At 46.6% G+C, this 26,263-nt stretch overlaps 1 protein-coding gene across 7 annotated transcripts in view; it reads left to right on the top strand.

Moving 5' to 3' along the window:
- Positions 1-26,263, top strand: part of SPATA20 (spermatogenesis associated 20) — a 2,403,479-nt gene that overhangs the window by 1,899,287 nt on the left and 477,929 nt on the right. The window lies entirely within an intron of this gene.

The following is a 26,263-nucleotide window of genomic DNA, read 5'->3' as shown; positions in this document are numbered from 1 at the left end:
GGGACATTCTGTCATTGGGCTATACTTGTGCTACATCTGGGTAATATTTGTGCTACATTTGGGCTCTTTTGTCCCTGGTGGCCATCTTGGGAGAATTATTTGTTATGAAGTTTCCTAATTTACTACAGTCTCCTCAGTAGGAAATACTTTTGTTTTTTTACTTTGATTCCATCAAGAAGGCATTCAGATGTGTCACACATTTGCCATAAATTCAGAATGTTAGCACTGTAGCTGCTCATTAGATCACTGTAGTAAAGCTACTGCTCACCAGGGAGGTCTGCTGCTGGTATTCAAAGTGCATGTTTCAGCCTGCATGTTAGAATTTTTTAATGAAAGAGAAGAGGATTTGAGAAGTCAAAATGTGCCCTAATTTTTCTTTCTGCAGCACTAATCATAATTTCTATGGCAAAATGAAGCCCCTCATTTTGTTCCTTTGCAAATTAAATGTTTTAAGTCTTACCACTTTATTCCAATCAAGATGGCTTCAGGTGTTCCATACTTTTGTCATAAGTAAGACTGTTAACGCTCTAGTTGTTCTTTAGAACACTCTGGGACATTCTGTCATTGGGCTATACTTGGGGTACATCTGGGCTCTTGGGCTCTTGCGTCTCTAGTGGCCATCTTGGGAGTCTTATTTGCTATGAAGTTTCCTAATTTCCTCATTTACTACAGTCTCCTCAGTAGGAAATACTTTCAGTTTTTTACTTTGGTTCCATCAAGAAGGCATTCAGATGTGTCACACATTTGCCATTCATTATGAATGTTAGCACTCTAGTTGCTCATTAGATCATTAGATCACTGTAGTAAAGCTACTGCTCACCAGGGAAGTCTGCTGCTGGTATTCAAAGTGCATGTTTCAGACTGCATGTTAGAATTTTTAAATTAAATAGAAGAGGATTTGAGAAGTCAAAATGTGCCGTAATTTTTCTTTCTGCAGCACTAATCATAATTTCTATGGCAAAATGAAGCCCCTCATTTTGTTCCTTTGCAAATTAAATGTTTTACGTCTTACCACTTTATTCCAATCAAGATGGCTTCAGGTGTTCCATACTTTTGTCGTAAGTAAGGGCCATATGTAGGTGGCCAAATACCGGTCGGTAACACCGAAAATGGGTAGTTTTCGGCATTACCGACCGGTATTTAGCCATGTGAGATGTACGTAATACCGAATTGAATCGATAATAACGAATCTGTAAAAAATTACCGATTCCTTATTTACCGATAGGAGAATACCGAAACAATGAATACCGATTCGGAAATAACGAATCGGTAAAACCCCCAAAAATGCGATGTAGCAAACCTCGTTATTACCGCATATGACCAAATTCGGTAATAACGATTCGGTATTTACCACTTTTCCTGAGCAGGTGGTAATCAGGTGCAGTGCATAAAAACAGGCCCAAAATGCATCTGTGTGAACACAATGGCGTCCCTCTACCTCATAGCAAGGCGGCTACGCTTGAGAGCAGCAGGAGTAAGGATCTGGAGACGGGAAGAGCGGGTGTACAGACTACCCATCACATTGTTCCAATTGACTGAACCTGAAATCCATGAAAGGTACAGACTGCACCCAGATACCATCCTTGACCTAATACGGGACCTAAAACCCTATCTGGAGCATCAGACACCAAGGGCCCACGCAATCCCCACCCATGTCCAGGTACTCTGTTGCCTGCACCTCCTTGCATCAGGAAGTTTCCAGGGTGTGATAGCCGCAGTGGGTGGTGTGTCACAGAGCTGTCTATCCCGTTTCTTTAACACCTTCCTGGATGCCATGATGGACAGAATGGAACATTACATTACCTTCCCCAGTACACAGGCGGAGCTGCAGAGGACCAAGCTGGAGTTCTACCAACTTGCGCAGTTCCCACACGTAATTGGCTGCATCGATGGGACCCATATACCCATCTGCCCACCTGCAGCAAGTGAATACATCTACAGAAACCGCAAATCCACCCACTCCATCAACGTGCAGGTGATATGTAATGCCAAGTACATTATAATTGACATCGTGGCCAAATTCCCCGGCAGTAGCCACGACTCGTACATCTTCCGGAACAGTGGCGTCCATACACGTCTGCTTGCTGGTGAATTTGGAGACGGATACTTACTAGGTAAGTCAATGTGACAAGCCCTGATGTACACCCTGGCACAAGCTGTTGGTCACACAGATTAATGGCACTTTCTTCTGTACATAGGTGACGGCGCATATGCCCTCCGGCCTTATCTACTCACACCATATCTCAACCCAACCACCCCAAGGGAGAGGAGATACAATGTGGCACATAGGAGCACACGCAACGTGGTGGAGCGCACATTTAGATTGCTCAAAAGCAGATTCCGTTGCCTCCACAAAACTGGAGGTGCACGTCTGTACAGCCCCATCAAATGTTGCAAGATAATTGCTACATGTGCAATGCTACACAATCTGGCCACAAAAAAAGGAACAGCAGTGGAACTAACTGACTCAGAGGATGAGGACAACCCTCCGCCAGAGCCCTGCGCAGCTGGTGTTGCAAATGAACATGATGGGAGACAGAGATAGGCTGAGATTACGTCAAACTATTTCTGAGTGAGGAACGAGACAGAGCCAGTAACAGTTACATGTTAAGGTGTTTATTAAGCACACCTCCAGTATTGTGATCAATGTCCAATCGGACATGGATTACATCACCCATCTCATGTATGGCAACAGGCATAGGTCTCTACTTCCTGCGTCCACGCGCTGCACGTGCACGTTCCTTATCAACACTGTGTGGTGTGTTGGACTGTTCCTGTGCAGCCTCATGGCGTTCACTGCGCCTCCTGCACTCGGTGGGTGAGGGCGTAATGCTACCACGGCTGGTAGCCTCCTCACTGTCCCCCCCCCTCCATTGTGGCCGCCTTAGCATTTTGCAGGAGCTCTAAAGCTGAGGCCATAGACACCATTCCCCTGGCCACATCCCTGCTGCAATGCACCATCTCCTCCTGCATGGCGATGGACCTGCGACACATCAGTGATGTTGCAGTGGCCAGCCGGTTCACATACTTGGTATAGGCCTGGAGCCTCTGCCTCTCCCTGCGCCTGCCAAGACGGTCCTGCTCCAGCTGGCTGCGGAGGTTGTCCAGAGGTTGCTACTCTCTCCATTCCCGCACACAAGTTGTCTCCCATTGCACTGATGCCCTTTTCCATCCTGTGCATGTGCTTGTTGATGTGTGCCACCTCCCTGTGCATTGATTTCATCTCCCTCCATTGCAGCCGCTGGACCTTCAGCATGTTGCCTTCCAGTCCAGCAAACACACTTTCACCCTGCTCGGATGCTTCTGGACTGTCCGGCCTTGCCCTGTGGCGTCGGGATGAACTGTGGGCGCCCTCGGATGGAGTACCAGCCCTCTCCATGTTGGATCCCTCATGTATTAGACTTTGTTCGCCCACTGTGCCCTCCTCTGATAACTCCTCCATCTGCTGGAGGGTGGCCACGGCATGCCTCCTGCCTGACTGTGGTGGTGGTGTTGGTGATCGTTGCAGTGGGGACTGGGTGAGAGGGGATTGCGGCCTTCCCTGGCGCTGTGGTGATGGCTGTGGTGGAGGATTTGATGGCTGTGATGGCGCCGAGCTTGTGGTCCCTGCAGGCATGCTGTCATCCTCATTTTGCCTCTTCTCTGGCCTGGCTGACTTAGCTCTGCTGCCCTCTGCTGCACTGCGAGATGACTTGCCTGTAATGACACAAATGTAGATATACTCACTGCTCTGTCTGCTATGGAATTACATTAAACATCATGCCTACAGAGCACAGTGATTGTCCTGACGTAGCCAATTACTTTACCATGCTATTGTGTTTGCTAGCCTGACTGTCCTATACATAAGTTCACTCTGACTACATCACCCATAATGCATTGCAGGTAATCAGTAAGACGTGGAGTGTGAGCCCCTATGCCACTATGGGGATTGGGGTTTGGGGGGGGGGTAGCATAGCATTCCGGGCATGCTTCTTACCTTGTTTTCTTGCTGCTCTGGCGGAGCTGTCTGCGTCTCCCACGCCACTCACACTCTCCGGCTAGATGGTGGACTCCACCATCAGTTCCAGTGGTGTTGGTGCTGGGGCTCGGTTCTTTCCTCCACCTGTTTTGCCAGCCTGCCTCTGTCTCTCTGCCATCCTTAGTTTTGCTGTCTTCCTGAGGTCGTACCACCTCTTCCTGATGTCCTCTATGGTGCGCTGGGTCACACCTATGGCATTGATTTTGTCCTGAATGCCACTCCAGATTTTTCTCTTCTGTGACTCGGGCACTTGGTGGGACTGGGCTCCAAAAAGCTTGTGATGGTCTTGGCTGACATCCTGGATCAGAACCTCCAGCTCATTGTCACTGAACTTCAATTTTCTTTTCCTATCACCTCCCTCCTTCTCCCTGTCCTGGCTTGCCATTTCAATGCTTGTTATCTTGTTTTTGTTTTTTTGCTTGTAGCTGTGAGCTGCCTGCCTCACAGTGAGCTCCAGGTTCTGTGCACCTGCCTGGGTGTGGCCATTTCCTGTTTGGGAGGTAATTGGGTGATACAGGATTGGCTGATTCAACGAATTATGAATTTTTGAATTACCGAATCGGTATTTACCGAATTGGTAATGTATTCTGTAATTCGATTCGGTATTTGTCTTTCGGTATTTTAATTTTTTACCAATTCGTTCACGTTCGGTATTTATTACCGAATTTTAACGAATCGGTAATGTTTACCGATTTTTTTATCTACATCGCGTTTACCGAATTCTTAATACCGATTCGGTAAAATCCGGTATTAAGGATTCGGTATTCTTGATTTACCTACATATGGCCCTAAGACTGTTAGCGCTCTAGTTATTGTGTATAACACACTGGGACATTCTGTCATTGGGATATACTTGGGCTACATCTGGATGATATTTGTGCTACATTTAGGTTCTTGGACTCTTGTGTCTCTGGTGGCCATCTTGGGAGACTTATTTGTTATGAAGTTTCCTAATTTACTACAGTCTCCTCAGTAGGAAATACTTTCAGTTTTTTACATTGGTTCCATCAAGAAGGCATTCAGAAATGTCACACATTTGCCATAAATTATGAATGTTAGCACTCTAGTTGCTCATTAGATCACTGTAGTAAAACTACTGCTCACCAGGGAAGTCTGCTGCTGGTATTGAAAGTACGTGTTTCAGCCTGCATGTCAGAATTTTTTTAATGAAATACAAAAGTATTTGAGAAGTCACTCAAAAGGTGCTCAGCTAAGTTGGTTTTGAGAACCAGGGCTGCTTTCCTGCCACAGGTGGCTACACCATTCCACTTAGGCCAGTTCATCAAACTAAAATCACTTGGCATTTGTTCATATGCACCTTTAATAACAAAAACAACATTCCAGGTATGTAAAAATGACAGGCAGACACTCTAAACAATCCCATTAAACATCTGGGATCTGATAGAGACATCTAGCTGTAGATTCCTCACCTTTGAATTTCCCAGGCGTCATGCTGGATCCGGCAACGTTTGCTGAGCAATACCCCTTGCACGCCCCGTCGGGTGACTCCATTCTGCTTTGCATGATGGTGTCAGTAGTGTCGGGTATAAAGTCGCAGTTACCTATATAGGCGTCATCAAGGCGTGTGGACGTCAGTTGTTTTGTTTCTGCACCAGTTAAGCGCTGATCTGGGAAGAGCTACCCCTCATTCTCTGGACGCAGAACTGATATCCATCCACTCTACAGAGATGAACATACAAATACATGTAACTTATTAAAAATACTCAGGTGGGTAAACAACCACTCAAATCATTATATCTACATATACATTACCATATTTACCTCGGATGATTCAGAGCACAGGCACAAAATCACTATTTGGAATCATGCATCTGAGGCAATTTTCCAGTTGTCATAATTACGCTTCCTTCTGTCGGAACTCACAATCAATCCTCAATATTTGATCAGTATCTCATAGTAAGCAACTAACATGGCCCAATACTTACTGATACATAGAAGCAAGCCCTTCTAATCTGATGAACGTGGTCTCCAAATAATCTTCGGCTCAGCACTAGATCAAGATTTTAAAATTTGCAAGTATTACTAGAGGCATCAGCGTAGACGCAGTAAATAACTGACAAAGGTCTCAAAAACGAAATCGTTAGGCAAATGGTGAATAATGCATCTAATAAAGTTCACAAATTTCCACACAAGTAAAGCTGCCTGACAACAGTGTCTAAAAAACTATGCCTAAAAGGTGTCGTGCATGGTCACGCTACAGCTATGTGGAACCTCAAACTGATTTGAAAAACCACATGTACGCTTTCTGAGGCGGCCATCGGTGTATTTGACCATCCAACACGCAAACGACTAACAGCGCGGCACTCTGTAAAATTAGGAAGCCAACAGTTTGTGCAACTTACTTTAGCATCAGCCACATTACGGCGTTCACTCGCTCAACGGGAGCCATCGGAAACCAGACGCGTTATTTGCATGTCGCATAAGAATGCGGAAGAAACCAGAACCTCTACCCGCTCACTTGGAGGGATTCTTGGAAATGTAGTTTAAAAACACACGGCACCAAATTTGAGCCTGAAGGAGGCTGGTACAGCCAATTTGTATTGGTGTATAGGTAAGACAATAACTTCATACAACTACACAATATTTCAAACTATGTAAAGGTGCGGTGCCACCCTATTTAGGAGGTAAGCTGTTCAATTTGGACATCTCATAAAGTCAGTTTGCCACAGTGTTAAAATATAGGATGAGGTAAGCTTCCTTGTGGTTCAATCTTGCATCAAGGTCCCCACTGTGGGGATCCGATTTAATTGTCTCCAGTACAGTCCTTCTCACATCAGCTTCAGTGTGGTGCTTTCTAGCCAATGATTGACGAGAGGAGCAGCCAACACTTTGTTTCGAAGACGTGCTTTACATTGGATGATCCTTTGGCGAATCTCCTGTTTGGTTTTGCCAATATACACCTATTCGCAGGGGAACCTCACTGCGTAGACCCAATTTTTAGCTTTAGAGTTTGAAAATGATTTATGTATCCATTTAACATGGTTATGCTCAGAAAGCGTACCTTCTTTGGTTGATGACAACAGATACATTTTCCACATATATGATGCCCTTCCAGTGGTGGTAAATTCCACAGTACGCGCAAACTATTTTGTGCTGGCCCCGAAGATCTACAGGCACGCACAAGTTGGTTTCCACTGGTCCGTTCCCTTTTCAGTGCCATTAGTGGCCGCTTGAACAAATTATCCACTTTTTCAATCAAATGGCAGTTCTGCCGAATTATTTTTTTGAACTGGTTAGTTCTTGAATAAAATGTGGAAACACACACCTTATGTTCTAACTGTGTTTTCTCCTTTTCCATCAAGGTCTCCCTCAGTGTCAACCACGCACATTTCATGTTGTTTTTGAGAAGTTTTTTTGAATATCCTCGTTCTTTTAGTTTAGCCACAAGAGCTTCTGCATTCAAGAAATATTTGCTTTTTTCTGAACAATTGCGTCTGACTCGAAGAAAATTGCCCATAATGCAAATTACCTCTAAGACTACACGGATGGTGACTGGTATAATGCAAAGCATTACATATATCAGTTAGTTTAGAGAACAATATAGTTTTTAATCTTCCATTTTTACCAAACACTCAACATCCAAAAATATGATTGAGTCACTGCTTGATGCACTGAACTCAATGTCAGCTGATCTCTAATTCAAACAATCGGCAAACTGTATCACAGAATCATCTAGTCGATTCCATAAACAAAAATCTCGTCAATAAAGCTGAACCATTTCACAATGTGGTGCACAAACTGATTCTTTTCATAAATGAATTGTTCATCAAATTTTGCCATCAACAGCACGGCCAACTCTGGACCGAAGGGACAACCGATTGCTCTGCCTTTAATTTGGACAAAATTCATCTAAAACTTAAAGTAGTTCTTACTTAGGGTAAATTGAGCCAGTTTGACAGTAAAATTTGTTTGTAGAAGATGTGGCCTAGGTCTTTCCTCCAAAAATGCTTGAATAGCTTGGAGTCCATCATCTTGCAGAATTTGGGTATATAAAGATGTAACGTCAAAAGTAACCAGTCTCTGGGTCTCTGGATCAAAATCAAGATCTTCAATGTTCTGAATAAAATCCATAGTGTCTCTTAATTAGGGTGGAACATTTGGTACAAGAGGTTTTAAAAAGGTATCCACATATTTCTTTTTTGTTGTTGCCCTCATTAGCCTTGATTCCCAAACAATGATATAAATTACTCCAGGACCTCCCTTTTTGATTAGCGCCAACCGGAGCTATATATATATATTATATATATATATATTATATATATATATAAATATATAAATATATATATATATATATATATATATATATATATACATACTTACATATTCACTGAAAAAACCATAGGTTTCACACCAGTTATAGTTAGCTGAACATTTTACTCATACAAAACCATTGAAATTCCCACGTTATAGTTAGTTGGACTCACTATAACTCGCGTGCCCGCAATCCACTGCTGATGATGTCACATATTACATCATTCATGACATGGTCAGTGACATCACTGATATCTCAAATGACATCACTGATGACATCACTGATGACACCATCCAGTGAATGTGTGTTTCTGAAAAGTAAAAATATGTTTTATATATTGAAGAATGAGTGGATGTATGAGTGTCTGGATGAAGGATTTAGTAGGTGCGTGACTGACTGTATGAGTGAGTGATTAAATGTGTCTTACTGAATGCATTGGTTAGTAACTAAACTGTCTGAATCTGTGCATCAGTATGTCTGTTGTTGTGTAAGCTGCTGCATGTATTGATCAGTAGCTATATGAGTGGTTATATGGGTTATTGATTAGTTGCCCAAATATTTGTATGTGAGGGTGAGTGTGTGTGTGGGTGGCTGGGAGGTGTGTGACCATGTGTGAGCAGTTGATTAACTTGGTATATGGGTTTAAGAGTGCATTTGGAAAGAGCTGTATGGTTTGTTGACTGTGTGCATGGGTGTGTTGGTGAGTGAATGGCTATCTCAGTGCTCCATGACCAAGTAAGTACATATGTAAAACACAGTGCATGTGAGAGTTGGCACATATAAATGACTATACATGAGAGCCTGTGATTGCGTAAGTGACTGTATGGATCAATGTGTACTTGTATCAGTGATTGTAAAAGAGAGTAAGTATGTGTTAGTATATGTTTGAATAAATAACGTGTAGTGTGTAAAACTGTAGTTGAGGAAATGGGAGTGCGATTGATTCTTTGCATAACTGACTAGGTGTGTGAGTAACTCTGTGGATGAGTGTCAGCGTGTGAGTGTCTGTATAGGTGTATGAGTGGATATGATTGTGTTCTATTGATGAGTGACTGCATGTATGAGTGATTGTATGGGTGAATGAGTGGATGTGTGTGTAGACCTAGAAATCAGTGAGTGCGTATGTAGTTACTGGTATTGGTGTGTCAATGGTTTCAGGAATGGTAGTTTGTATTTAACACTGGGTGTATCAAAGGTTAGATTAGAGTGTGAGGACGTGCATCGTATTATCACATGGATCATGTCATCAGTGATGTCATTTGATATGTCATCAGTGATGTCATCAGTGATGTCATTAGTGATGTCATTTGAGATGTCATCAGTGATGTCATCAGTGATGTCACTGACCATGTCATGAATGATGTAATATGTGACATCAGCAGTGGATTGCGGGCGCGCGAGTTATAGTGAGTCCAACTAACTATAATGTGGGATAGTCAATGGTTTTGTATGAGTAAAATGTTCAGCTAACTATAACTGGTGTGAAACCTATGGTTTTTTCAGTGAATTTCAAAGGTTTTTTAAATGCTAATTCCTAACTATAACGTTTGTGAAACCTATGGTTTTTTCAGTGAATTTCAAAGGTTTTTTAAAAGCTAATTCCTAACTATAACGTTTGTGAATCCTATGGTTTTTTCAGTGAATTTCATTGTTTTTTTAAAAGCTAATTCCTTTGTATATCGACTTTGTAACCTACGATTTTCTTTTTTTTTTATTAGCTGTTTTTTATAACTATTAATTATATATTTAAAAAAATATATATATATTTGTTCAATGTATTTTTTTTTTAAATAATTTTTTCCTGGTGCGCTCAGGGTGCGCGCACCGGTAAGCTTACCCGTATCATTTTGTCTTGGAGCGCTCAGGGTGTGCGCACCAGTACGCTCTCCCGAGAGCACAGCGAGCGCGCTATTTCTGCGTTCGAAAAAAAAAAATGTTTGAAAAGTAAATAATAATGCAAGACATTCAGTACCATACTTATAAAAGCAGTATTTTTGATTTACGAGATGAAAATGATTTTGCATTTCCGTAAAGCTACCAAAACGTCACTCAGGCGCGCCGCGTAAGCGCCCCCGGACGCCTACGTTCGCGCCGCGTAAGCGCCCCCGGAAGCGCTCCGGAAGCGCAGCGTAAGCGTGTCAAGTCATGTGACCTTAAAATAATACTTTTCATTGGTTGCTAACAGTTTTTTTTACAAAGAATGAAATCCCCACCCATTTCCTTCACTTCTTCTTTCACTTTTGTGACTGCAAGACCTGTCTTTTTCCTGCTTAATCTTTTTTGGATTATCATGGCTGCCAGAGCATCCAGCAGCAGTGAGGACTCAGATGAAGAGCCTCCTTAGCCGAAGGTGAAAGAACATTTAATTTGGAAATTTTTTGATATACCTGAGGGACACAAAAAAGTAAATGCTCCAAAGGTGGAGTGTAAGATCTGCCATACTGTACTTTCCCGAGGAGACCCCAAAAGGAAGTACAGTTTTGGTAATTCTACTATGATTCGACACGTCCAGAGGAGGCAACCCCAGAACTATGCCCGGGAGAGTGTCAGGGCTCTGGCACGAGAGGTTCCACGGGATGGTGCCTCTACTTCAACTGGAGGAGCAACTGCATCGGTGAGGGGGCGACCAGAGCAGCTGATCCCAAATATTCAGCCTGTTTTTAAGGAGGCCTCAATCAAATACAAACATTGTGATGCTCTACTTTGTTACGGGGAACAAAGTATTATGATCATTGTTCGAGCATAGGAGAACCACCGCTGCCGTCCCCAGCCCTAATTTTGATTATTTTTTTTTGCTCCTGTTGAGCAGTTTGCCATTCCCTGTTTTTGTTTTTGTTGAAAAAAAAGAAAAAAGAAGAAAAAAAAAAGTTCTTTTCAGAACTACCTCCAATTCTCAAAAAATATAATGTATTCTTAAAAAAATGAAAACGAGTAAGTGGAGTGCAGTGAGAGAGGAGAGGAAAATGAGTAAGAAAGCAAAGAAAGGGACGACAGGGGAAGGGAAGTGAAGTAGGGGGACTGAAAGGTGAGTGTGTTGAAGGAGAGTGAGGAGAAGGAGTGAACATGGGGAATGAGGATAAGTGAAGAAAATGTAGTAAAGGAACGGGGTGTGGAAAGGTAAGAAAAGAGCAGTGATGTTTAGGAAAGAGTGGAGATACAGACTGGATAAAGGCAAGTGAGTGTGAGACAAGGTGAGTAAGGGAGTGAAGAGACAGAGAAAGTGAAAGAAAAAGTGAGAGTAGAAGACTGAAGGCTTCATTTATGAGGCCATGCGTCACTTTTACGCCGCCAGTGCGTCACTTTTTGTGACGCACCAGTGGTGTAAAAAATGCACCTTGTTGAGTCATATTTACAAAGTGACGCATCTAGGTAGATGCGTCACTTTGTAACCCCCTGCGCCACATTATACCTGCGCCAGGTGTAAAGTATGCAAAGGGGGCGTATTGACACAAGGAAGGGTCGTAGAAGTGACGTAGTGAAATCTGAGATTTCACTGCGTCACTTTTAGGATTCTGTTGCGTAAAAATCTTGCGCCTGCCTCACAGCAGGCGTAAGACTGACGCAGGCCCTTTCACATGGGGCTGGCCCCATGTAAAAGGATGCATTGCTGGAGTTGCGTCACTTTTGTGACACACTCCAGCAATGCATCACTTTTGCACTTACAGATACGTCAGAAATACTGACGTATCTGCAACTCCTTGCGAGAGTGGAGATACAGACTGGATAAAAGCAAGTGAGTGTGAGACAAGGTGAGTAAGGGAGTGAAGAGACAGAGAAAGTGAAAGCAAAAGTGAGAGTAGAAGACTGAAGGCCTCATTGAATTATTCTCATTTCACAAGTTTGTCAGTGTCTTTTGTTAATTTAGAAAGATTGGGAGTATTACTTTTCTATTTTCATTAATTGAATAACCTTCTCACTAGGCGGGTGGTTAAATACAAGTCAATAATTATTGCTTTTGGAGTCTTTGCAATGGCCCTGAAAGGTTTCTCTCAATGAAATGTGCCGGTTGGGAAGTAATGTAAAGCCCAAAGTACCTGAATCCCTAATCCGCTACCTGTATCTGGCATCCTGAAGGGAGCCGCGGAGGTGGGCCCCTCAGCAGGACCGATTTGGCCCAGTTAATAGTATAGCCCAAGGCTATACCATAAGATACGAAGATATCTAGGAGTACAATCATAGACCGTCTGGGGGATGCCACATAGAGTATGATGTCGGTGGCATATAGAGAGATACGATCCTCCCATCCCTCCGTCCACTTCAGCCCTCTTATACCAGGGTCCCTAAGTATCCAGGCCGTGAGTGGCTCCAGAGCAAACAGGAGGGGAGACAGCGGACAACCTTGTCATGTCCCGCGACCAAGTTAAAAGTCGGCCGAGACTCGCCCATTGACCACCACATGTGCCAGAGGCTGCGTGTACAGGAGCTGGACCCAGGCACAAAATTTGGGCCTGAAGCCAGTGTCCTTAAACCGCGAACAAAAATGGCCACTCTACGAGATCAAAAGCCATGCGTGTATCTAAGGAGAGTATGACCTCCTCTTCTTGAATGGTTGGTATGCGGGCCATTACACTATTAAGTCGTCTGAGATTAAGTGTTGTGTTCTGACCAGGCATAAAGCCCGACTGGTCGGGGTGTATTAGTGAGGTAAGGTGGGGTTGGAGCCTATTTGGCAGTACCTTTGCCAGTATTTTGGCCTCTGCATTCAGCAACGAGATCAGCCGATAAGAGGAGCACTCCTGTGGGGACTTGCCAGGTTTCGGAATCACTACAATTGTCGTGGTGTGCTGATCTCTGGGAAGCAGTCCCACTGCTAAGCTAGCTTCATACATCTTAAGTAAATGTGGCGTTAGTTTGCATGCTTCTTTTTTGTAAAGATCCACAGGGATGCCGTTCGGACCTAAGGCTTTCCCGGACTGGAGCCCGTTGATGGCTTGTGTTAATTCGTCAAGTGACAAGTCCGCCTCTAAGGTTTGAGCCAAATGAGGGGTAAGTCCGGGCATCTGAATATCCTTGAGGAATGCCAGATTGTCCTCCAGCATAGTTTCGGCGTGGGAGTGTATATTTTCTCATAGTGGTTTGCGAATTCGTTAACAATCTCTTGCGGGTTCGTAATTACTTTCCCCCTCGGCCAAGGTCAACTGCGCCACCCAGCGTCCAACTCGCTCCCTTCTGTCTAGCCAGGCCAGCAGTTTGCCAGCTTTATCGCCGACTTCATAAATAGTGTGTTGTAGCTTAGTCACTCTGGCCTTTGCCGTTTCCCACAGGAAGTCCCTGTATTCCTGCCTTGCGAGTGTAAGCTTGTGAGTTGCTGCATCACTGGAGTCAGAGGAGTTCTTCTCCTCGGCCCGTTGCACCGCCTTCTCAAGGGACAGCACCTCATGTGCCCTGTCCCGCTTATGGGAGGCAATGAGGGATATTGCTTGTCCGCGTAGGACTGTCTTGTAGGCCTCCCACAGAGTCACAGTGGAGGACACGGAGTGTTTGTTTTCAGTAAAATACTGCTTGGTGGTGTTGTGTAGGCCTTTACCAATGGCGAGGTCTCTTAGAAAACCGGGGTGAATGGGAAATATACGCTGTCTCCCCTGAAAACGGAAGGTGTATTTTAATAAAATCGGAGAGAGGTCGGAAATACCCCTGGGGAGGTGGGAGATCCCAGAAACTTCGTCCAGGCCGGAAGACGAAGCAAGGATATAGTCTATCCTAGACAGACTATTGTGCGCACCCGAATGGAAGGTTTATTGTCGTTCCTGAGGGAAGCGAGAATGCCAAAAATCTATCAGGCCGAAGGCATCGAGGAAGTCGGCTAGATGTGGATGGGTCCTACAGTGTTCTCTAGGTGGTTGTCTATTGCGCGTGTCATCTAGCATGGCATTGAAGTCGCCCCCTATGATCAGTTCACCTTGAGGGAGTGTGAGCAAGAATTTACCCAGGGCCGGAAAGGCTAGGGTTTGCAGCGTGGGTGGGATATATACAGAAACTAAAGTGTATGCACGTCCCTCCCATTGACACGTCCCTCCCATTGACATGTCATAGCTGCAAAGCATCCCTGATCATCCGTCATCAACCCAGTTATGGTCAGTGGGAAGTTTTTCCGAACTAGGATTCCCACCCTCCTTGAGCCCGATGTGAATTCAGCGTGAACCGCCATTTTAAATCCCAACCTGTCCAGAGCCCTACAGGTCGATCCTGTCAAGTGTGTATCTTGGATGAGGGCCACTGCTGGAGCATGACGTTAAAGATATTGCAGTACCAACCCCCTATTTATCTTATCTTCTAAGCCATTTACATTCCACGATATAATGGAAATGGGGGGGCCTAGCCCATCAAGAAACTCAGGTTGAGCCTGTATGTGATTGGTTGTATCGTTTCTACATGGCAGCGGGTGTGAAGGTGAATATGGTGCATAGAGAGCAGTGTGATATAAGGAGCGTATATAAACTGTGTGTAAACATAATCAATATATGATGCCTCCCTGCAAGACGGACCTGTAACTACCCACCACCCCAACTTCGCAGAGTGCTTATTACCCATAACGTGTACTTGCGTGAGGGGGAAGAGTTGTCCAGAGATCGTCCTGAGTCATCCCTGTGTTACTTAACATATCTGATCAGGAACATCAATCTTATCACAAGTATTATTGAGTCAGTGATACTTCATCCCTGGGGACAGTCATCCAAGATGAATCCGGGCTCAACTGATAGTCATTAGTCCAGATCTCACTGGTTCAATTGCGTTATAGTTCTGCTCGTTCCCACAATGTCTTCCCTTATCGCTGCAGATGTGAAGCCCAGGCGCCCAAGGTGACTCCATCACTCGATCTCCGCCTGTGCTAATTCCTCCATGGAGCCTGCTTCTCTCGAACCCTGCGATGCCGTGTTTAGTCATCGTTGTTAGCGGACTGAAGAACCATGTTTTACCATCTTCAACCACCCGTAGCTTTGCAGGAAAGAGCATAGAGTAGTTGATTTCTCTGTGTCTGAGTTCTTTTTTAACTTCCAGAAAACTCTGTCTCTGTTTAGTAACTGCTGCTGTGTAATCTGGAAAAAATTAAATCACGGAGTTCTCCAGGCGCAGAGGAGGAGACACTCACGCCATCTGCAGGATGGCGTCTTGAAAATTGAAGATGCGGGCCAGGATCAGTCTCTGTGGTGCCCCTGGTCGTGTTTTGCCGCATGGTATGCGATGAGCTCTCTCCACCGAGCAGAAGCGGGACAGTCCTTGAGGTTGGAGCTGAGTTTTGATGAGGTCCTCGACAAATAGGTCCATTGCAGACACCCCTTTATCTTCAGGCTAGCCAATAATTCGGACATTATTGCATCTGGAACGTCCTTCCTGGTCGTCCAGCTTCGCCGCCATGGACCTGTGTTCCGCTTCGATGTGTCATACTTGTCTTTGCGGGGTCGCAGTGTCGGTGGACAGGGCCGCTGTAACTGTTTTGACTTCTGTCACTCTTGCGGCCATTTTCTGTAAGTCGGCCCGCAGTAGCAAAACATCTGTGGAAATGGTCCCCATTGTAGCCTGCATTTTGTTAAGGGCAGACATGATATCCCGGAGCATGACCACTTCTTGGCCTTCAGGCGATGGGTGTTTGTCTTGGGAGGCCGACCGCTCCCCCAGGTCAGGTGGGTTCCTAGTTTAGGCATACTTATCCAGTTTGAGTTGCTGAGTGGTGCGCTGGTCTCGGCCCCCCATTATAGGCAGTCCTGTGGGGGATCCCAGAGAGAGAGTCAATTGCGGGGCAGTAATTGCCGCTGACTGCCACGGGGCAGTACGCCACGTGCTGCCTTTCGGGTATCCTGCCGGCGCTGTGGGGATGTAGTGATAATGGACTCCCCCTCAGCGCCTGGGCCCCACTAGTGCCCCGCTGCGGTGGGCCTTATGGTTGAGTTCAGGTCCGTCACCGGGGCAGCACAGCCCTCCGGGGGTCTCTGGGGGTTGAGTGCACTGGAGTCTCTTTCTCCTCCAGCGGTGCCCACTATGTCCCGGGCTCACCTTCAGGGCAGTCAGTAAGCTGCTGACGAGCACAGCTGCCCTGCAGCAAGACAGTCATATGAGGTATTTTGTCGGGCCGCCTGTCAGGGCCACGAGTTGTAGGTAAATGCAGGGAGGCAGGGCGCCACCCATCCGGCAACAGTTCCAGTCATCCTGCAATGTCGTTGCACCCGATCAAGCAGGCTGTGCAGGTGCTGGCAAGGGCTCCAGGACAGACCCGACGCGGTCAAACACAGCAGAGTGCCATGCAGCGGGTCCTCTCGGTGGCCTCATTTCTCTGCACGTTGATGATGTTGCATGCCCCACAAGTACGAGCTCCACCGCAGACTGGGACTCTTAAGGCGTAGTCCGAGCTTCAGTGACCCACCAGTGTATCCTGGGCGCTGGAGATGTGGCGCTATCCCCTCTGGGTCGGGACGGCACGTGAGGTCCCGGCTTCAGCCGTGGGTACAGGCCACGTCTCGAGACACGATGCAGGATCAGTAAATTGCCCTTCTCGGACCTCGTAGAGGGATCAACAGGCCTCCTCCGTTTCCGACGTTTGAAACACACCAGGCTGTGTCAGTTCATATGCGGATTATGCTACGGATCGTTGGGGATGTCTCTTCGATCCTGGAGCCTCTTTAGGCAGCGGCCATTCCGTACGGCTGCTAGCCACGCACCCCAGGGCTTCCTTTTTGCCAAATGTTGTGACCCCATTCCATCTAGGTCGATCCATCACATTACCCACCGTCCTAGCTCATCCGCATCCCAATAAGGAAGAGGAGCATCTCCACTGACTGGACCCAACAACAGCGTGGTCACTCTACCTTGACTGCACAAAAGAGTTCTGGGTGGATGACAAACTCTTTGTGGGGTACTTAGGAGAAAAGAAAGGGGCAGCGCAGAAAAGGACCATTTCTTGCTGGGTCGTTCTCTGCATCAAGATCTGCTATGCCCTAGCAAAGAAGCTGCCCCCTGAGGGATTAAGGGCCCATTCCACCAGGTTAAAGTCTGCGACTATGGCCTTGGCTCGGGGTACCCCAGTCCAAGACATCTGTCAGGCAGCAATGTGGGCATCATTGCACACGTTCGCAAAGCACTATTGCCTGGACGGTAGGTCCGCAGGGTTTTCTCGTTTAAGATATTAGTCCGCAGCCCACCTCTGGGATGGTATGGCTTGGGTAAATAATTTAAAGGTAAGCAATCTGCCGCTAGAAGTCTCTATCAGATGAACAAGTTACTTACCTTTGGTAACACATTATCTGGTAGAGACTCTAGCTAGCTGCAGATTCCTTACAGCCCCACCCATGCCTCCCGCTTCGTGGACCAATATTTTAGTGCTTTGGTTACACCCCTTTCAGGGCCCTAGTTTTGCACACGACTGTGTCAGTTACTTTGTGGCTCTGCGCTTCTGGCGTGGACAAAACGAAAAGTACGGACATCAGTGCCCCTCGGTGGCCCCTATATAGGTGACCACTACGTCATGGCCGATGCTACCAACACCACGCAGAGCCGAATGGAGCCCCCCGACGGTGCACGCAAGGGATGTTGCTCAGCAAAAGATTCCAGATTCAGCCTGACACCTTGGAAATTCAAAGGTAAGGAATCTGCAGCTAGATAGAGTCTCTGGCAGCTAATGTGTTACTGTTAGAAATGGGGGTCTCTAGTTGGCAATGGTTTGCACCTTTGTCCAAATAGGGACCCTTGCTTTTAGTCAGGGTAAGGGGCTTCACTTCTAAAATAACCTCTGCTCACCCCCTTGGTAGCTTGGCATGAGCAGACAGGCTTATCTCAGAGGCAGTGTGTCAAGCATTTGTGAACACATTCAGTAATACAGTGCAAACACTACAAATGGACACCACACCAGTTTAGAAAAATAAGAAATCTTTACTAGACTTGACACAAGACCAAACGACAAAAACTCCACAATATTGTAATCAAAAATATGTCTTTAAAATGTTAGAAAATAGGTTAGTTCAATGTAGTTGGTAAATACAACACTTTACTCGCAAAGTACCTGGGATGCGTCACACAATGCAAACAAAAGGGTTGCAGGGAAGTTGATGTGCTGTTCCTTACTCTCCAGGGAGTGGATGTGTCTGTTCCTTACTGCAGCGCAGGGGAGGTGATGCATCGCTTCCTTACTGTGTGGAGAGTTGATGCATTGTTTCTTACTGCGGCCCAGTGATGATGCGACAAGATGGCGCCTCGATGCGATGTGACCATCAGGTGCGATGCGACTTGGATTCTCATGGTTGCGTCGCACTTCCAGTGACACGCAGACACTAGAGGAACTCAGAATAACAGCAGGCACCTCTCTCCAGGTAGAATTCCCAGCAAGGAAATTCAGGGGGGGCTGGTGGTGAAGTCTTGGTGTCCCTGTGACTTCAGACAGGAGGCAACAGGTGGCAAGCTCAGCTTCAAGCCCTTGGAGATCTTCCTCAAGATGATAAAGTACACAAAGTACCTTTTCTTGGAATTGAGTAACCGTGGCAGGCCAACCCCAGACAGCAACCCGCATTGGGGCAGTCTCCTTCAGCTTCCTTGGTTCCTCTCCTTGACAAAGGTCCGTCTTGATTCCCAGAAGTGATCTAAAGTGTCTGGGCCCCAATATTTATACTGCAAAATATTTTGTCCTCTGAAGGCAGAGGGTGTCTGTGCCCAGCCAAAACCAGTTATGTCCCCCTGGGTGCAGCTTCCTGGAAGGAGGTGGAGACAGCATTGTTTGAGAGCAGACCTGGCCCGGGTAGATAAAAGGAAATCTCCTCCCCCTACTCTCTATTCTATGAGGGCTCAGGGCAGTGAAAGGAAATCTCCTCCCCCTACTCTCTATTCAATACAGGTCCTATTCAGCCCAGCCCTGACCCATCCAACTGCTGGAGCCAAGGCCCTCTCCAGCCCCCTGACACTCACAAACCAGACATGGAATACACAACCCCAGCAGAAACAACTGGATGGTTAGGCAAGAAAATACCTACTTTCTATAAAGTGGTATTTTCAAATACAGAATGTAAAAATCTCCTGCACTAATAGATGTATTTTAACATTCTGAGTTCAGGCATACTAAACTCGAATTTCTACCTTGTTCCCTGAGTCAGTTAGGATTATAAGATGTTATAATCAAACTGCCCATTCTGGCCTATGGGAACAGATAGCCGTGCAATAGTGAAAAACGAAACTGGCTGCAATTTACTATCAGGACATTCCACACATACCAGGGCATGCCCTACCTTCCCTACCTTTTACATACAATGCACCTGCCCGTGGGCCTACCTTAGGGGTGACTAATATGTAGAAAAGGGAAAGTTTAGGGACTGGCAAATGGGTGCACTTGCCAAGTCAACATGGCAGTCCCAAACTGCACACAATCTCTGTAATGGCAGCCCTGAGCCATACTTTACAAGCTGCTTCTGTGGGTGGCACAACCAGTGCTGCAAGCCCACCAGAAGCATTTGATGTACAGGCCCTGGGCACACATGGTGCACAGTACTAGAGTATGACAAGTAAATCAAATAAGCCAATCATGGAGTCACTAATCCATTACAACAATTTACTATGGGGAGCCCTTGCACTTTGGCACTGAATAGCAGTGGCAAAGTTCCCAAAGCATCTAGATGAACAAAAACACAGGAGGCAACAGCAAAACATGGAAGGGAGACCCACACCAATGGTGCCAGGTCTAACAGTTACCGAAGGTAAGTAACTTGTTAAACAGGCATAAACAAAAAAGTCCTTTACAAAATATTTCATCTGTAATTAACTGTATGGGTAGACCTTTCTACAACCCAAAAAATATCAAATCCTGAACTGAATGTTCTCCTGCAAAGAGGACAAATCAAAGGCATAGCCCTTTCATTAAAATTGTTAGGCATCTTTCTGAACATTTGTGTGCTTTTACCTCTGATTTCAAAGGTGTGAATCCAGCTAAAACAATTCAAGTTAAGGGAGTTCTTTATTGCGTTAAAGAAAACATGCTAGTTGTGGCTCCAAAACGTGCTTTATCCCTCTGAAGAATCCTACAAGAAATTGTCGGTGCCCTGAGAAGTCCACCAGTCCAGTGTGCGCCATCAAACAATGATATTGCTGTTTTCCCTCAAATTAATTCGAAATGTCATTTTTTTTATTTGAGAATGTCTATTACCTCATCATCCCTCCCTTGCTTCCGTTTCTTACATATTGAGGCATCCCTGCCTCATCAGACACCCATACCACGTGACTCCAATGCGTGGAGTATATCTAGCCCTCACACCCCCTCCAACCTCCTGTTTTTTCTGTGTCTCACCTGTTGAGACATGCGTACCACGCGCTGGCCGTTTGCGGTGCTGAAGTCTTTTCTTTTCATTTCTTCAACGTCTTCAGTTGCTGGGCTTCGTAGGAGGTCTAGTCCTCCATTTGTTTCTGCTTGCGGGGCGTAGCGGTGTTGGCCTGGGCAGAGCAGTGCCTTCCCTCACCACGTCTGGAGTCGAGGTGCGCTCTTGGCGGCAGAGCAGGTGGGTTCCGGCTGACGGAGTCACGGGCCCTGTGTGGATGGGGATGTCTTTCCGGGTTGAACTCTGGACTGGAAAGCGGCAGCAGTGGGGACCGCAGGGCTCCTCGGCTGGCTGTTTCTGGGTCCTGTATCGAGAAAGTCAGTTTTTTATCATTTCTATTTTCTGTCATGTTATTTGCTGATTGGGTTTGCTTTTTTCTCTACTTTGACTCATTTTTGGTTGGTACTCTAGGGTTTCCTCCCAGTTTTTGTGCCTGTTTCTGGTTGTTCCATCTTTTTTGGAGGATCCCTATTTAGGGTATCTGTCAGCTGTACTTCTGTCGATGTGTCATTTTGGTGGGAAAGCTTACTAACAAGCGCAGGCATGTGCTGTCCTCCTCTTCTGACAATGATGAGCCCATTCCAGCTCGCCAGAGTAGATCCAAGGGTCCGGGGAGTCTTCTGCCCTACTGTCGGCTTCTGAGGTGCAGGATATAATTGAGGCTGCTTGGCTTGTGCTCTGGACACCTGGGTCCCGGCTAAGCGCAGGGCTTCTCGTTCTGCGATGGGTCCGGTGGACTCGCCCTCTGAGGGCTCGAGGCTGGCCGGCCTTCTCCCTCTTCAGGAAAGTTTGTCAGTAGGGAGGAGGTTACTGCGATTTTTCAACACATTCTGGAGAACTTGGGGTTTTCATCTTTCTCTTCCCCTGAGTGGTCCGATGATATATTTTCTCAATATGTTAAGCCCCCTGTGTTTGCAATGCCTTTTCTTTGGTCCCATCAAGGACTTGATTTCTAGGGAGTGGTGCAATCTGGAGCGCTCCTCGGTTCCAAGCATTTTGCTGAAGCTGTACTCGCTGGAGGAGGGGGGGAGGTCTCTCTTCCGCACTTTGTAAAGGTGGTTGCCATGCTGGCCACTCTGATTGGTTGTACAGCGATCAATCCAGAGGATTGTTCCCCTGCGGGTGCGACTGATAAAGTGGATGGTGCTCTGAAGAAGGCTTTCTCTGCTGGTAATTTGACATTGGAGCGTGTACTTTGCTTATGCTGCTCAGTCCTTGGTGTCTGACTATGAGAAGCTTGCCACGGCTATTCAGGAGGAGACGGACTGCTCTGACTTGATTGTCCATGTGGAGCAGCAGGCCAAGCTCTTAGCTAACGTCTCTTCTGATGTTCTTAAGTCTACTGCCATGACTTCTGGTTCCTTGGTCCTGGCTTGTAGGAATCTGTGAATGCGAGACTGGAAGGGGGATTCTTCGGATAAGTCCTCTCTCCTTAAAATTCCCTTCGATCGCAAGATGCTGTTTGGTGAGCAGCTGGACAGTATGATCACGAAGTTCTACAAGGATCGTAAACATGCTCTGGCTTACGAGGGAAAGGCTTTGTCTTCTCACTCTCATCGCTTCTGGAATCCTCCTTCTTCCGCTTCTTTTCATTCATCCCGTCAGTCCTCAAGCCCTTTTCAGACCGTCGCCGTAAGTTCCAGCACAAAAAGGCATCTTCCCTGGCGGGTCCCAAGGGTCAGTCGGATTTCTTCAAGCGGAAGTCCTGACAACGATAGCGAGACGGCCTTGTGATTTGTGGGCGGGAGGCTGTTGTTTTTTCTGGATGCTTGGAGTCTGGATGTGAGGGATCACTGGGCTTTGAGTATTGTCAGGAGCAGTTAGCTTATCAACTTTGTCGCTCTTCCACCTGGCTGGGGCACCATCTGTACTCCTATCCCCAGGGCTCTGGAGAAGAGGAGGGGGCCTCTTGAGGGGGTTCGGGAACTTCTGGCAAAGGTGATTGTGCGGGTGCCCCTGGCACAGTGAGGACTGGGTTGATATTCCATTTTGTTTCTGGTTCTGAAGGTATGAGGGGGTTCCAGCTGGTTCTGGACCTCAAGATGGTGAATGGTTGGGTTTGGACCATTCACTTCAAGATGGTGACTTTGTAGTCCATTATGCCGTTTGTGAGGGTCCAGGACTTCCAGAAGTCTATCTGCATGTTACCATTGCTTGGGACCATCAGAGGTTTCTGTGTTTTGCAATAGGTGACTGCCACTTCCAGTTTGCGGTTTTGCCATTCGGGCTGAAGTCCGCTCCTCGAGTCTTCACCAAGCTTCTAGCTCCATTGGTGGCCTTGATTCACAATCAGGGGATTTTTCTCCATCCCCACTTGGACGATTGGTTGGTTCATGCTCCCTCATTCCTGTTGGCTCTGAGTCACACAATGGTAGTTCCAGACGTTTTGAGGGAGCACAGCTTTCTTATCAATGTGGGAAAATCCTTCCTTGTTCCGTCCCAAGATCGTCTCTTTATTGGGGCTCGATTTCTTACAGATTTGGGGGTGGTTACTCTGCTCGAGGTTCGGGTGGTCAAACTCCAATCTCACATTCTGGCTCTTCTGTCCGGCCCAGTCCAGGTGGCGGCTTGTTGGCTCCAGGTGCAAGGGGATCTGGCAGCCACGTTTTTCTGGTTCCATGGGCCCGGTTTCATGTGCACGCGCTGATTGCTCACCTTCTGGGACATTGGTCTCCCCATGGTCTCCCACTCTCTTCCCCGATTCCGGTGTCCCCTCAGATAAGGGAGGATCTGGGTTGGTGGCTGGTTAGGGCTCGTCTACTCTCTCCTCCCGCACCCTTGGTGGTTAACACGGATGCCAGCCTCTCAGGGTGGGGGGCCTGGCTGGGGGATCATCGGACATGGGGCTTCTGGTCCCCCTCAGAGTGGGAGGTCGTCGAATTGGAGGGAGTTGGACGCTGTCAGTTTGGTTCCGAGGGCCTTCTCCCTGTTTCTGTGGGGTTAGTTTGTTCTGATCAGGAAGATTGTCACAGCCATGGCTTATGTGAACAGGCAGAGGGGACCAGGTCCTCGTCTCTGGCAGCGGTACAGTTGTTCAGTTGGGCGGAGTCACATCTGTTGGCGTTCTCGGCGATTCATATTCTGGGGGTGTCCAATTCCCTGGCGGATGCTCTCAGCAGGGCTGTCCTGTCCTCTGTGGATTTCTGCCTCCATCAGGAGTTGTTTGTGGATCTGACAGTGTGCTGGGGTGTTACGGTGGTGGACCTCTTTGCGAGTGTGGGCGATGCCAAGGTGGCCTGGTTTTGCTCCCACAGTCGGGAGTGTTCGTTCTGGGCAGTGGATGCTCTCTCCTGCCCTTGGCCTTGCAGGCTTCTGTATGTTTTTCCTCCTTTCCCCCTTCTGCTCGCCGCCTGTGTGAGCTGGGTGCTTTGTCTTCCAAAGATCGTTCCTTCCTTTTTGGATTCCCCTTCCTCGTAATCGGAAGTGCGGCTGCACTCGTTGGATGTCCGGAGGGCTCTCCTGATCTATTTGGAGCGAGTTTCTCATTTTAGTCTTTCTGATTCCCTTTTTGTGAATTTTGGGGCTGTGAATCAGGGTTTGCGTCCTTCCACTCCTTCTTTGAGTCGTTGGGTTTGGTCTCTGATTTCTCTGGCTTACGAGGCGACGGGGTACCCTTCTCCCTGGGGAGTTCAGGGTTGTTGCACTCAGTCCATGGCGGCATCTTGTGCGGAGATCCAGGGGGCTTCCATTTCAGAGATTTGCTGTGTTGCCACCTGGGCTTCGCCATTGACCTTTGCCTCTCATTATAGGATTGGCCAGGAGGTTGACCATGCTGAGGTTTTTGGGTCCAAGGTTCTTTCCACTATGGTTCCTGAATAGTGATGATTCCTTGTTGTCTGTGTTTGTTAATAAACCTGTTTTGTGCATACCTGATTTGGTTGTCCTGTTTGGCTTTGTACATCTCAATATGTAAGGGATGGAAGCGAGGGAGGGACGATGAGGTAATGCATCAATTGTTTACCGGTAATTGCATTACTCTGAGTCCTGCTCCCTCGCTTCCATTACTTACGTCCCTCCCTCCCTCACTGGTAGTCAAGGCCAACCTTTTTGGTATGCTTTCGGTCTATGTGGAATCACAGGAGGTTGGAGGGGGTGGGGGCTAGATGTACTCCATGCGTTGGAGTCATGTGGTATGGGTGTCTGAGGCAGGGATTCCTCAATATGTAAGTAGTGGAAGCAAGGGAGTAGGACTCAGAGTAATGCAATTACCCGTGAGTGATTTATGCAGATGTGATTATAGCTGATGGGAAACATCTCTAATAGACATCCTATCATAACGGATTTCCTGGAAAGCCTTTGGAAAATATATTGTTACTTCAGAATGCCTCTATTAATGTGATATCTAAATTATGGATCTCCGTTTTGAGCCCACACACCTTTAGCACCTCCCATGGAATGTTCCATTCCCAGTCTTTTTGCCCTCAGCCTATACCGGCATTATGTTCAGATGACCCGTGGTCTCTTCTCACCCAAGATGAAAAGGACATTTGCTACTAAGGCTGTACGTACGTTTAGACCTAGCAAACAAGAAGATGGATTCACAATTTCAAATATATGATGCCGAAGAAGAGGTATGGGGAGAGACCAGAATGTGGAGGCATATGAGGTAGGTCCTCACTCTCCCTGCAAGGCAGCACCCTTACCTTGTTCCCCTGCTGATTGGGAATGGATCCGAGGTCTGGCCGTTGACTCACACATTCGCTGTCGGATAGCTATAATTGCTCAAAATCCAGGTACTCCCCAAAACCAAAGTTGGTGAGTGTCACTGCCAAGTAGGGCCAATTGACGCGATCAAACACCTTCTGGGCGTTTATAGCCAGAAGCACTAACAGCCAGATTCATCAACGGAAAATCGGCTCGCAAAGGGCCAGATTCTGAGAATCTGGCCTTTGCGAGCGCAATTTTTGCATTTGGGATTCATCATCCCAAATGCAAAAATCGCAAATTTTGAATTCGCTAAATTGCGAAGAATTGCATTTAAGGAATCTCTATTTGAGATTCCTTAAATGCAATTCATGAACCATTTTAGAATTGCGTATTCGCAATTTTTGGCCGCTATTTACTGCGAAGTCTGACTTCGTGGTAAATAGCGAAAACTTAGAAAAATGCACTTTAGTGCATTTTTCTAAGTTGTATGTTACACACACACATGTCCTTTGGACATGTGTGTGCGCAACACCAGTGTAAATCACCATTTCAGGGGTGCTACAGGGTGTCCTTTGGACACCCTGGCACCCTTGAAATCGCTTCCTTATTTGCGATTCGCTAATTGCTAATAAGGAATGACTCCCCATTCATTCCTATGGGCCTTTGGCCTTTGGCCCATAGGAATGAATGGGGAGTCATTCCTTATTTGCGATTAGCAATTAGCGAATCACAAATAAGGAAGCAGTAGATATCGCTATTAATTTTGCGATTTCTACATGCATCCCGTTTTGCGAGTCTTTAATAGCGATTCCTTAATAATCGCTATTAAGGACTCGCAAAAGAGGAGCATGATGAATCTGGGGGTAAATCCCTTTTAGAGCGTTTAGCTTTGTCAATGAGATGGAGCCTCTGTCTTGAGGGTGGGGAGTTCCAGGGGCGTAACACAGGCCCCTGCAGTCTCCGCGTGGCAGGGGGGCCCCGAGCTCCAGGGGCCCCCTCGGCACACAGTACATTTCTTTGCCTGCAGCAGGATCCATCTGG

The sequence above is a fragment of the Lissotriton helveticus genome, chromosome 7 (assembly GCF_964261635.1).
Source record: "Lissotriton helveticus chromosome 7, aLisHel1.1, whole genome shotgun sequence".
Taxonomy (NCBI): domain Eukaryota; kingdom Metazoa; phylum Chordata; class Amphibia; order Caudata; family Salamandridae; genus Lissotriton; species Lissotriton helveticus.
The sequence above is the reverse complement of the archived record's forward strand: the minus strand, read 5'-3'. Positions and strand labels throughout refer to the sequence as shown.